A 13,402-nucleotide genomic window follows, 5' to 3' on the forward strand; every position below is an offset into this window, starting at 1 on the left:
ATGAAGATAAAGATAAAAGGTTGGCCAATAATGTCATGTGATATGTAGTGCTGTAGCCATACCTTCCAATGCAATTCCTTGGGCTGTCATGATGCAACTAGTGAACAAGTTGTACCTTCAAAGTTCTATTTATGAAACACGATCTCAATAAATTATTACAATGGATAGCAAACAGAGAGCACATGCTACTGACCTACCAATGTGTAACAGGGCTATGAAAGCCAAGACAGTAAAAATAGATTTAAAGAACGTTAGAAAAGAACAGTGCTAAGTGTCTTGAAAGTAACAGTAAACACAATAAAGTGAACTTTTTACGAAAGAGCGTGAGAGAAAAGGAATTATCTGTCAAAGGTTCACACATGTCTGTCTACACAATGACTACATAAACTGAGAATGCAGAAAGTTCAGGGCATGAACACACTGAGCAGTACAGAACTGGCTGTGACAACACATTGGTTGGATTATTTATAGACAAATGAAAGTATAGTTGTTTCTAGGGGACAGCATCAATGAATTACCTCATACTTATCTTCACTTTATGTTTTTAAAGATACAAGGGTGGCTTACAATTGTAAGTTTTCAAGCAGTCGTCTCTGGACACACATAAATGCATGACTGCATCACCACAGTGCATTATTTGGAAACTTCTAGGGCTATGGCCCACTCAGCAAGTGTCTATGCAGCACACTTCCTGCTAAACCCTCAGTTCTATGGATGCCAAAGCAGATGCATACAAAGAATTAAAGAAAGACAGGATATGAAGAGAGGAGGGTAGGCAGAGCGTTGTGAGATCATATATGCCTACTCAAAGTACTTCTTTTTCATGGTCTCTGTGTGATTCACATAAATGGAGAACTAGCACGCTACTAACTATAGGAGGAGTCTCATACTTATGAATGCTGGACAAACCTCTCAAAGGTGTCATGCAAGACAGAAATATAGCAGAACTCTCCTAAACACAGAATGCTGTGTACATATCTTGAAGTGGGAGATGACAGTCAGAGGCTGTGACCACCTAGTCACTCTGCCTTTAAAAATGCATGAGACATAGCCGTACATACTGCTGTTTTGTGGATTTTGAAGTTTGTTGTATTTTGATATGTGGCCAACATGGCTACACATGAAAGTTTATTAGAACTGTTGGGGGGGGGGGAGGGGGATGACGACTGGCACCAGGTGGAATGGCAATAGCAGTCTGTTATATCTGGAGAGCTACCTGCTTCTCACCCTGTCCTTCATGTCTTTTACTCTTAACAGGTTTGCTGTTAGATTTTCTCAAAGCTGCCATGAAGATATACACTGCCATGGCTAACCTACCACCTTATCTAGGAAGAATCCTAAGACTTTTTTTTTCACTTGCTTTCTAAAATTCTTGCCCTTTAGGACTGTATTTTATTGACTAAATTCCACACTATTTTAAGAGAATGAAGTTGCTGATTCAGTAAGACCATCATGACCTTCAAGACTTGCCTCCTTTCTAGAATGCAAGGGCTGTAGCACCAAATGCTGCTGATATCAGAAAAGAAGTTGTATACAACAGAATCAGACCACTGGTCAATAGTTGGAAATTTAAATCAGTTTAGCTGTTCAGTATTCTCAGATCTTTTACTCTGGAGCTAAACAAATGTTGAACTGAGATGAAACAGACGAAGATGATACACTGAAAACAGGCTTTCTTTTACTAAAGTTCAAATACAGTCCATTTCATGCTGATTGTCCGGGTGGCCCTGAATTTTCAGTATCAGAATGTTCTATATTGTTTATACCAACTAAATACTATGTGGCATGGAAAAGCACCTACTGCTCTGGTCAGCTAATTCAAAGTTCAACCACAACAGGCTAGGCAGAATTTTCATGACAAAGGAAATACAACATGTGGCTAGAGATTAACAATATCTAATGCATTTTGATGTTTTAAATTCAACTATCCACACAATTAACAAGTAAATACATATGTACTTCTCTATAACTACTAAGCGCTTCATTGCTCAAGAGTATAATGCTTTTCCTACCACCTTTTAAGTCCAACTGTTGTCATGGAAATTTACACAATCACAGACACCCAATTTAGCAAAATAAAGGATGAGGTCAATATAGCTCCAAGGACAATATTTATTAGGTCACTGTTAGTGCCTAAAAAGCAAAGGGAAGCATTAAAATTGGGATGTTTATTACAATTAATAAGAAAAAAATTATTTAGCACTGACTTCTATAGTACAAAATGATTGATTATATTATATTTCCATCTTGAAGATTACATGTTTTTCCCCACATATTCCATGTCAACATCAGACCTTCCTATTAATTTTGCCAATTTATGCCAATTATTTACACACAAATTTTAAAGTATATTTGGAAATGTGAAACCTCTTTTACTGTATTGTATTTACACAGGGATTAATTTACTATGAATTACCAAAATTAATCACCAATTATCCCATATACACACATATAAGTACAAATTTTAGCCAAAAACCAACTCAAAAAACCTGGATCAATTTATCTATGAGTCAGTTTGAACACTGTACTTTAACTTTTATTTTAAAAAAGAACCATCCATTTTTCAAAATAGAGTGGTGAAAGGCGAGAGCTTAGTTCTGTCCCAAGAGCATGTAAAAGAAGCACGAAGCCTCTCAACTTTCTCCACCATGACAATGTTTCTGGCCTTTTTGAATGTCAGGGTAGGAAAATGGCCAAAACAGCTAGGGGTGACTGTCCCCCTGAAGTGACAGGAGCTTCTCCCTCTTAGTGGAATGGCTCTCGACTTATCTATGGGTCCTATCCAAATCCATCATTTTGACTCTCTAATCTGCTCTCAATTTATACATTTGTAGAGTACATATGGCAGTGGCAATGAGTCCTGGATTAGGAAGAAAACTAGGGACTAAAAAAAGCTAACAAGTTAACAATAACAAAATGAATATACTGTTACAATGTTTCGGTGAGTAATACTTAAAAAAATCCTACTTAATAAACAGCACTTTAAATCAGCATACAATCAAAAAGGCCTTTGGACCAAAGTGCTGATGAAAATAACTTAAAATGCTTATGATCTCAAATTTCATTCTATTCACTAAATTAATGTATGAAATGGCATGGAATGTTCAACAATAAGCTGTAGCACAACAAGAGTGATCAATACTACAGCCACATATAATGAGAATGGCTTTTTATTTCAGTAAGAAATTCTCAAGATGACCACTATACTTAAAGCATTTATGCATCCATTTATTAAATCTATATGATAAAGGACCATCCCAAATTGGACATGCAGAAGAAGAAAAAATCTCAAAACAGAAGAGCAGTCTTGTGTGTGCATGGGGGGGGGGGGGGACGACCCAATGAATAATTATGACAACACTAAGCCAAATTATAAGCATGTGGGAGCCCTGCACTGCTTTCATTTCTGTAGATCCAATATTTCTCTCAGAAAAGCTCCATCTTTGCTCTGTAGCTAGTGGGAATACTAGCTACAGCAGTACTTTAGACATTTCATTTTGGTTGAAAACTAATATAGTTATACCAAGATAAGTAAAATTACTAAAATTATTTATCAGTTTAGTACGAAATACTTTGCCCATTTGTAATAATCTGAACAGTGTATTTCTTTGTATCCTCCAACCAAAAAATTAATAATATTAAGAGAGTTTTCAGGAGGATGTGTGAGAGAGTGCACATACATTTACTTATTTTCTTACCAAGAATGAAAGAGAAAAGATAAACTTCGTAGAAGCAAGATGTCACAATACAGCATATTTGCTAAATTCCTAATATTTTTTGCAAAATGATGTAGTTCCTTCAGTATTTCTAGTTCTGAGCAGTGCTCAACGTCAGTTCAACTCCTAAAGTAAAATAAAAAGTTAAATAAATGTCTTTGATTAGAAAAGTCAAAAATTTACAAAGAAATTATTTCAGAACGAACATATGAAATAAATCTGAAATGTAGATTAATATTTCAAGACAAGCTGAAGTATAATTGGCAACGTACAGTGGGCTCTCAATATGCATTGGGGGTTGATTCTAAGAACCTCCATGGATAGCAAAATGTATAGATGCTAAATACAATGCATAGCAAATTGGTATCCTTCATGTTAAATGGAAATATTAAGGTTTGCTTTTTGGAAATTTGTGTCTCAATATTTTCAAGTCGTGCACAATTGAATCAAGGATGTGGAATCAGAGGCACCCACTATCTGAAATACTCTTTCCTCAGCTGTTAATTTTTTTTTTTGGGGGGGGGGGGATTCATGGGAACTCTCATCTAAGTTTACAAGACTTTGGGTGCTGTATTCCATGTGCTTTATAGACAACGTAAATTTCTCTTGTTTTTAAGTATTTTATACTGAATGTTTTCTTGCTATGTACCATTTCAAAATGTTCAGATGAAAGCAGATTATACGTATTTGTAAATAATTGTAACAGCACTGTACTTACATAGGACTGAAAAGCATAATTTTCCAAAGCATTCTATTCCTTGTTGCTTTCCAAATGAATCAACCTTAATTTAAGGATAGAAGAATTAAGAAGAAATATTGTGCCTGATATAGAGTTGTCCCTCTGCAGATAAATGGTAATTTTCTGAGATTTGACCTTCTCCCTTAAACCTGAGCATCACCTTCTATGCTGTTTTTCTGGAGGAACACAGAATGAGTCAGTGCGAATTACAGGAAGAAAGGAAAATTGGATACTACTTCAGTGTCTTCTTCCAAGAGAAGTAGAACTCAGAGTGCAAAATCTGGATGCAACTCTTTAAATGTTAACGAAAAATGATCACCACAATTAATTTACACTCCAGTGTAAGCTTGGTTATTAAAATTGAGTCACAACTAATAGGGATTCATTCTCAAGTGCAAATGATTTAGTTGCTCATATCTAACAATGGATCATTATGCAAATTAGCTGCTTCTCCACTCTCCAATCATGTCAAAATGCCAGAAGGAAGAAAGTCTATGAAAGTACATCAATTTGTAAGACCAACTATAAATCACAAAGTACTTGTGGATGAATAATCTATCAAATGAATGTAGATATCGAGTCTACCATGCACACAAAATTAAATCCTTCTAAATATGTGACATGCTGCCAGTTGTCCAACCAGTTTTTATCTGCATGTCTTTCATAAATATGGAACCATTCCATCTGTCCTTTCCTTGCCATCATAGTAAAATGTACTTTTCTTTAAAAAATACAATTTAAAAACATTCTCCTTTCCTATTATTTTCTCTATTTACTTTGAGGAAAACCTGAACATGTTTTGTACTACACAAATATAGTCCGATTCTTATGATTTGTTTATCCTGCTCTGGTATTAACCTAATATATCTCTTTAACTAGCACTGATAAAGAATATATATGTTATTTCTCATAGCTGTGTCTGAAAAATAAATTATTTGCAGTAACAAATTCCACTAGAGAATACTTTAACAAACATGTCAGTATAGAAAGCATTTTTGTTCATAAATAAGATTTGAAAATCCATATTTACCTCAAAAGGTAATCTGGGAACTGATTAAATTCCTGTTTGGGATTCAGGCTGCTGCAGTGTTGTACTTGTGACTGCTTTTACAAATGGTCCAGAAACTCCAGCTGGTTCAAACCATAGCAACAGGATTGGTTAAAGCACTGTAATGTGCCAGTACTTTTCCAGATATAATGTCTTCTAGTTTTTTTCCATACCTGATTTAAAATGTTCGTATTAATACTTGGAAGTCCCAGGGCTTGGAATCACATTATCTAAGAACCACCTCTTTAAAAACGTAACTAGCCAGACCCTAAAGTCACACTCAGAAGTCCTTCATTGGTGCACCGGCCAAATGAGTTGTGATGAACAGCCAGGAGTTTGAGGCCCTTTCTGATTATGACACACTGGTTGTGGAATGCTCTTCCCAAGATGCTTGCACATTAGCACCCATACTGTAGACTTTTCAGTGGCAGGTTAAAGACCTGTTTATTTTCCCAGATGCTCTGGCAATGCTACACTTCAATGTTCAATGTCAGTAGTCCTGGAACTTTTTTTTCTTCCCTGCTTCAACCGCAGCACTAAAAAAAACGGTCCAGATGGACTCCTTGCTCTCTAGAGCAGGTTTTCAGGGTACATGATGGACTGCAGGAGGGAGAAAGGGAATTGTAATTTTGGCAACCCCCCCCCCCAAAAAAAACAAAAAAACAAAAAAGGGCATCTAGCAGATGCACCACTTAAATCATGGCCATAAAACTTTCTACAACACACTTTTTGTTCTATGAATAATTTACTGATTTTGTTTTGATTTTATTCATTCTATTTTTTTACTTTTTATATTTGTCCAAACTCTAAAAGTTTGTTAACTCACCAGACAATGTTGACCCTTGGGTGGTATATAAATATTAATAAAAGAACAAAAATGTTAATAGCTTAAGAGGCAATGCTAATAATAGAGATGAAATATCTAAAACATTTGCATGGCTTGCAGTCTCTACAAAAGGCTAATGGAAAGTCTGCTCAGTCAAGGTCATTTGGTTTTGTTTATCATAGTAGAAAACATCTAGAGAGCAAACTGACAGGAGAATGCAAAAGCAATTCTGTGCTCCAAATATTCCAAGCAGATTGTCAATACCTATCAAGTCACAATTCCTCATTATTCATTTAATCAGGTGTTAAAATTAAATGATTCCACAAAAATATTGTAAAAGCAAACCACAACTGGGTCATATAAAAATAAAAATTATTGCATAATAACTGTTTTGTTGTTGCCAAGCTAGCTGCCAAACACAGAAAAATAATGTGTTACGGCCTTTTTTACATTCATTATTGGAAAAAAGAGACAATATATGGCCACTATATATTGATGTAATTTTTCCCTTTCATATTAAAAACTTCTACTCAGAAGATTGATATAGATGGACAAAACTATCACAAATGTATAATTGATTCTTTAATACACCAGCACATGAAGATGTTTAAAAATACAGCTAATCTTTAATTATGTTAATTACTCATCATATCTAATGTTTAGGGTTTGTTCTCATGTTAGTAATGATAACAATTGCTTATGATAACTTTGCTCCAGAATGATATCCAGTCACTGAAAAGTACATAATTATTCTTCATTATGTTGCCAGAAAATGAAGTTAGGCATCCAGGTTTAATGGAGAAATTGACATCAGAAATTAGATTTTGTATCGGTAGACAGCCATATGACATTTTTATAAACATTTGCTCTTCCTTTATTCAGGATATGAATGACCACACTGCCAAAGTAAACATTCCAGGAAATTGAGCTGCTTTGGCCTTCAACTCCCAGAAATCCTAACAGCTGGTAAACTGGCTGGGATTTCTGGGAGTTGTGGGCCAAAACATGTGGGAACCCACAGGTTAAGAACCACTGTAAACTGATTGTTTCTATCCTGCTGCCTTAATCAATTCTTTTTATTTGCTGTAATCACGTAGTCTCATTTTAATATGTAAACAGATGAGAAACTAAATAACAATGGAACGAATTGCTAACTTTCTTCCTAGCACGAGTCAGCTGGTAACATGTTCCATTTGTCACAGAACCAAAGAAACACATCAGAAACAGAAAAGCTAAAGCAAGCAAAAGCGTTCAGACTCTCAACAAAACAATCCAACAGAATTTTGAGTTATATGCTGTGGAGCACACAAAAATATCAGGAGTTCCTCTCCATCAAAGATCAGCTCTAATATCTTTAAGTCTACGTTTCATAAATTACTAATCTGATAATGTATGTTTCCCTTAACACACATGACTAGAATCCTAGCATGAGTACCTATGTATGTACTCCTCTAAAAGAGAATAGTAAAACAGATTGTATTGCATGCCCTCTCTCTCACCTCTTGGCCCAAGCAGTTAGGTACACCTAAACCTCCATCTATTTATATTTATTTAGACACGCCTCATCCTGTGTTGGTCTAGAATGTTAATGTGACCCTTGCTTAATGAACAGCAACAGTACTGAGTATTGCCTGTGTATTCCTGCATGCCAATGGGTTGGACTAGATGGTCCTCACAGCCTTAACAATTCTAAGATTAGATGATTATGTCTCTATTTCTAAAACAACAACAACAACAAAAACTAGGCAGACAGGGCACACTGGCACTATGTCTACACAAAACTGAATATTTTCTGTACCGCACTGCATCATAATCACACATCAGCCAACTGAATGATTACTTCACGAAAGTATCTTCCCCTGTGAACACTTCTGGAGTACTGTATTCTGAATTCAGAATTCTCTCTAAGAGATGCTCAACCTCTTTTATGACATTTATTCCTAGAAAAATACAGAGTGTTCCTCCAAATATTTGCACTTTTACAGACTTTAAAGACTACAATAGTAGAGAAGTGTTGTGAAAGTACAAAATAAACTTTAAGTGAGGTGTGAAACTCTGTGCTTTGACAAAGCAAACAGCGAGATGCTGCACAGGAATGACAATCTGAGCACCTTACATACAACTGTATTCGAAGGTGGAATTAGCAACTCAGATTACAACATTTATTCTTGAATAAATTTCATGCCACTTTGCCTTTTAAAGGTTTTTTTTTGCTCCCTTCCTTTAGTCCTCAACTCCTATAAACTGATGGCACTTTTATACTGTAGAATTAATGCAGTTTGAGATGACATTGACTGCTATGGAATCCTGGGACATGTATATTTACATGGGACCCTTCCACACAGCCATATGACCCAGAATATCAAGGCAGAAAAATCCCACATTTGCTTTGAACTGGGTTGTCTGAGTCCACACTGCCATAAATTCCAATACAAAGCAGATAATGAGGGATTTTATTCTGCTGTGTGGAAGGGCCTATGGCCTTTTAGCCTTCTCTGCTGAAGATGGCTGGTGCCTCACCAAACTTTCAGTTTGATAGCATAAAGTTAATTTGACAGAGTGAAGATGCACCCTTAGATGAAACTTCCCCTACACACATACCTTATATTCTAACAAGGAGAAAAAACATGACTACATGAGCCATATATACCTTGGAAAACCTTACAAAACAGTATTGGCTGACAAAAGGAGGAAGGAGAGAAGGGAAGGGGATCACTTTTCCCCTTCCCTTTTCTGGAGGTTCTGTTCCAACTTGTCCTAGCAGGAAGAACGGCCAAAAGCTGGGCTTTCACACATGCTGCAGCTGCCACTGCAGAAGGGAAAGGCAAAGGCACCAAACATGGAGAGAGAGATTAATGGATGGAAGGTGGGGATAGAAGACAAGAAACTACCCTGAACCCAACCTATGGTATGCTGACCATGGCTGGATAAAAGGCTCAGTACCAGGAGGCAATTTCACACCCCTTTCGAAGCAGAAGTTATGAAAAATGTGTGGCCTTCTCCTCTCCAACAGTAACTAAATAGTTGATTAGCCTCATGGCCCTTCCACACAGCTGAATAAAACCCCACATTTTCTGCATATGGCAGTGTGGGTCCTTCCACACAGCCCTATATCCCAGAATATCAAGGCAGAAAATCCCATATTATCTGAGTGTGAACTCTGATAACTCATCTTAAAGCAGATATTGTGGAATTTTCTGCCTTGATATTCTGGGATATAGGGCTGTGTGGAAGGGGTCCTGAGATAACATAGAATATCAAAGCAGAAAATCCCACAATATCTGCTTTGAATTGGGTTATCTGAGTCCACACTGCCATATATTCCAGTTCAAAACCTTATATGGAATTTTATTCAGCGAGGTGGAAGGGGCCCCAGTTCAAAGTAGATATTGTGGGATTTTCTGCCTTGATATTCTGGGTTATAGGGCTGTGTGGAAAGGTCTTTACTTGACTTTTAAGTCCAGCAGCTTCGGTTCGTCACTCACTGCTGGCTGCTTTTGGGCTCTTCCACACAGCCCTATATCCCAGAATATCAAGGCAGAAAATCCCACTTTATCTGCTTTGAACTGGAATATACGGCAGTGTGGACTCAGATAACCCAGTTCAAAGCTAATATTGTGGAATATTCTACCTCGATAGTCTGGGATATAGGGCTGTGTGGAAAGGACCTCCATTCATCTCATCCCACCTTCATTGCCACATTGTGCAGAGTGTGTGACCAAGAGGGAAGCTCTTTGACCAGGACAAACCTTTCTCAAGAGAATATGGCATAAGTTACGACTTACTCTAGAAATATTTCACAATACAGCAATCTCCTTAGATGTGTTCAGCTTGAAAAACCACCGAATCCACTGGAAGGGCCCTCTGACTTGGTTCCAACCTAAGGTGAACTGATTCTAGGTTCTTTTGGGTTTTTTCAGGCTATAGGGCCATCTTCTAGAGGCATTTCTCCTGACGTTTCGCCTGCATCTATGGCAAGTATCCTCAGAGGTAGTGAGGTCTGTTGGAAATAGGACAATGGGTTTATATATCTGTGGAATGGCTGGGGTGGGGCAAAGAGCTCTTCTCTGCTAGAGCTAGGTGTGAATGTTTCAGCTGACCACCTTCATTAGCATTTGAAGGCCTGGCTGAGCCTGGGAAAATCTTTTGTTGAGAGGTGTTAAGATGTGCCTGGTTGTTTCCTCTCTGCTGTTTTGCTGTTGTAAATTGCCATATGGATGCTTTCCATAGATGCAGGCGAAACGTCAGGAGAAATGCCTCTAGAACATCGCCCTATAGCCCGAAAAAAACCCACAAGAACCTAGTGATTCCAGCCATGAAAGCCTTCGACAATACATTGAACTGATTCTCTTGGCAAGAGGCTGGCATCTACACTGTACAAGGAATGCAGCATGATACCACTTTGGATTGCCCTAGCTCAATGCTGAGGAATCCCTGGTGAATAGCGCCACTTCTTTCACAAAACTTGATTATAACAAGAGGCGTGTGTATGGGAGCGAGGCAGGGGGAAAAAGGCGAGAGGACTGGGCTGCGCGTGCGACTGCAGGTGCGCATGCGCTCTCTCTTCACCTCGCGCACGCTACCTGCCTCGAATCGAAGCTTCTCTTCTTTCTGCCGCAGCTTTACTACCACGCGCGCGCTCCCTCCCTCCCTCCTCCTGGGCCCGCCCCTTCTTCCCATTGGTGCCCTTCGAGAGCTGGCCGTTGGGCCGCTCGCAACGGAAGGGTCGCCCGCAGTCATCCCCCGCGTCGCCCTCCTCCTCCTCCTCCTCACCTGTGCCTTTCGCTCCCGCCGCTGCCGCTTGACTTCCTTCCCATTGAGAAAGGGCTGCTGAGGGACTGCCACGCCCCCTCCTGGCTTTTGACCCGCGCTTGAGTCCCCGCCCACTCCAACAGTCCTTTCATTACATAGACCCCCAGAAGGAAAAGCGAAGAGTGACAAGGCCCTTCACTTCGAGCGGTGCTTCCGGGTTAGTTATTTATTTATTTATATCCCGCTTTATCTCTCCATACGGAGACTCAAAGCGGCTCACAATCAAAAACATTACAACTTAAAATATACAATAGTAAAACAGTATGTCATTATATATTATTATATTTTATCAGTAGTGATTATATTTAATGTATTAGCATTACTATATTACTGGGTTGTTGTAGGTTTTTCAGGCTGTATGGCCATGTTCAAGAAGCATTCTCTGCTGAGGTTTCGCCTGCATCTGTGGCAGGCATTCTCAGAGGTTTTGAGTTCAGATCTCACAACCTCTGAGGATGCCTGCCATAGATGCAGGCGAAACGTCAGGAGAGATTGCTTCTTGAACATGGCCATACAGCCCGAAAAACCTATAACAACCCAGTGATTCCAGCCAGGAAAGCCATCAAGAATACATTACTATATTACAATATTATTAGTATTATATTGTATTATAATATTGTCAATATTATATGTCTTTACAATATATTATATGTATTACTATATTGTACTATACCACTTTACTGCCTTTTTTTTAGTAAGATTATATGTAATATATACATCATACACGTAATACGTAATATTATACACATAATATACTCCCTGGTGGCACAGTGGGTTAAACCGCTGAGCTCCTGAACTTGCTGACTGAAAGGTCGGAGGTTCAAATCCAGGGAGTGGGGGTAAGCTCCTGCTGTTAGTCCCAGCTTCTGCCAACCTAGCAGTTCGAAAACATGCACACGTGAGTAGATCAATAGGAAAGTAAAGGTGCTCCATGCAGTCATGCCAGCCACATGACCTTGGAGGCGTTTACAGACTATGCCGGCTCTTTGTCTTAGAAACTGAGATGAGCACTAACCCCAAGAGTTGGACACAACTGGACTTAATGTCAGGGGAATGTCATTTCATTATATTGTATTATATTATAATACTGCAATATATATAATACGCTGGACCATAAGGAAGGCTGAGCGAAGGAAGATAGATGCTTTTGGGGGAAAGTTCTGAGAGTGCCTTGGACCACGAGAAGATCCAACCAGTCCATACTCCAGGAAATAAAGCCCGACTGCTCATTGGAGGGATGGATATTAGAGGCCAAGATGAAGTATTTTGGCCACATAAAGAGAAGACAGGAAAGCTTAGAGAAGACAATTATGCTAGAGAAAATGGAAGGAAAAAGAAAGAGGGGCTGACCAAGGACAAGATGAATGGATGGTATCCTTGAAGTGACTGGATTGACCTTGAAGGAGCTGGGGGTGGTGATGGCCAACAGGGAACTTTGGCGTGGGCTGGTCCATGAGGTCACAAAGAGTTGGAAGCGACTCAACGAATGAACAACAAAGTATATTATACTATTAGTATTATATATTATATATTTTGCTGAATTCAGACTGAATTGATGCACTTTGACACCACTTTGACACCACTTTAACTGCCACGCTTTTAACTGCCACTGACTTCTACGGTTTGTAGCTTGGTGGAACACCAGCACTTTTAGGCAGAGAAGGCCTAAAACTACAACTACTAGGATCCCATAGCATGGAGCTATAAGATGTTCAATTGCATTCATTATACGGTGTAGTATGTAGATGCATCATCATCATTATTAACTATGTTGGCTCTTCAGGGTTTCAGCCATGTTTCTTAACTAGCTTTAACAGAGTGTTATGTGATGGTATTTTTTTTTTGAAGCAGCCAATATTGAAAAGGGAAAAAGGTATTTTCCAAATATAAACCTACATAAATGGATTGTACAAATGAGCCTTCAAACGACCCATATACATCCTAACCAGCTCTTCTGCTTAGCTTCCAAACTCCTGCTTAGTTCTCCAAAGAAAGTCAGAACCACCTAATTATAGATCCCAATGTGCCAGTTGTTTCTTGTTCCCAGAACACAATGGGGACTGGCTTCAAGAAGTGACAAAAAGAGATATACTACTCTACTTATTTTTATCTCTATAGTACTTACAGGCGTTCTTTTTTTATTATTTCCCACAGTCTGTGTCGTCACTTCCGCTGGCGCCAGAAATGTCTCGAGCCCTTCTGTTGCCTTTCTTCCTCGGGAAGTGGGAGAAGCAGTAGGAGCCCGGTTCCCTCCTGTCGCT

The 13,402-nt window shown here is 38.6% G+C and overlaps 1 protein-coding gene across 21 annotated transcripts in view; it reads right to left on the reverse strand.

Moving 5' to 3' along the window:
* PPIP5K2 (diphosphoinositol pentakisphosphate kinase 2) overlaps positions 1-13,379 on the reverse strand; it is an 81,792-nt gene extending 68,413 nt beyond the window's left edge. For 5 of the 21 annotated variants that reach the window (XM_060761858.2, XM_067464519.1, XM_067464517.1 and 2 more), the window contains exon 1: positions 11,103-11,231. The gene's annotated coding sequence lies outside the window, so the exon portion shown is untranslated. Of the gene's footprint in view, positions 1-3,698; positions 3,843-4,434; positions 4,499-5,485; positions 5,677-11,102; positions 11,234-13,266 lie in introns of those variants that run through there. The other 16 variants (XM_060761853.2, XM_060761848.2, XM_067464516.1 and 13 more) reach the window with 10 other exon arrangements.
* Between the last annotated feature and the right edge of the window lie 23 nt (positions 13,380-13,402).

This window comes from Anolis sagrei, chromosome 2 (assembly GCF_037176765.1).
Source record: "Anolis sagrei isolate rAnoSag1 chromosome 2, rAnoSag1.mat, whole genome shotgun sequence".
Taxonomy (NCBI): domain Eukaryota; kingdom Metazoa; phylum Chordata; class Lepidosauria; order Squamata; family Dactyloidae; genus Anolis; species Anolis sagrei.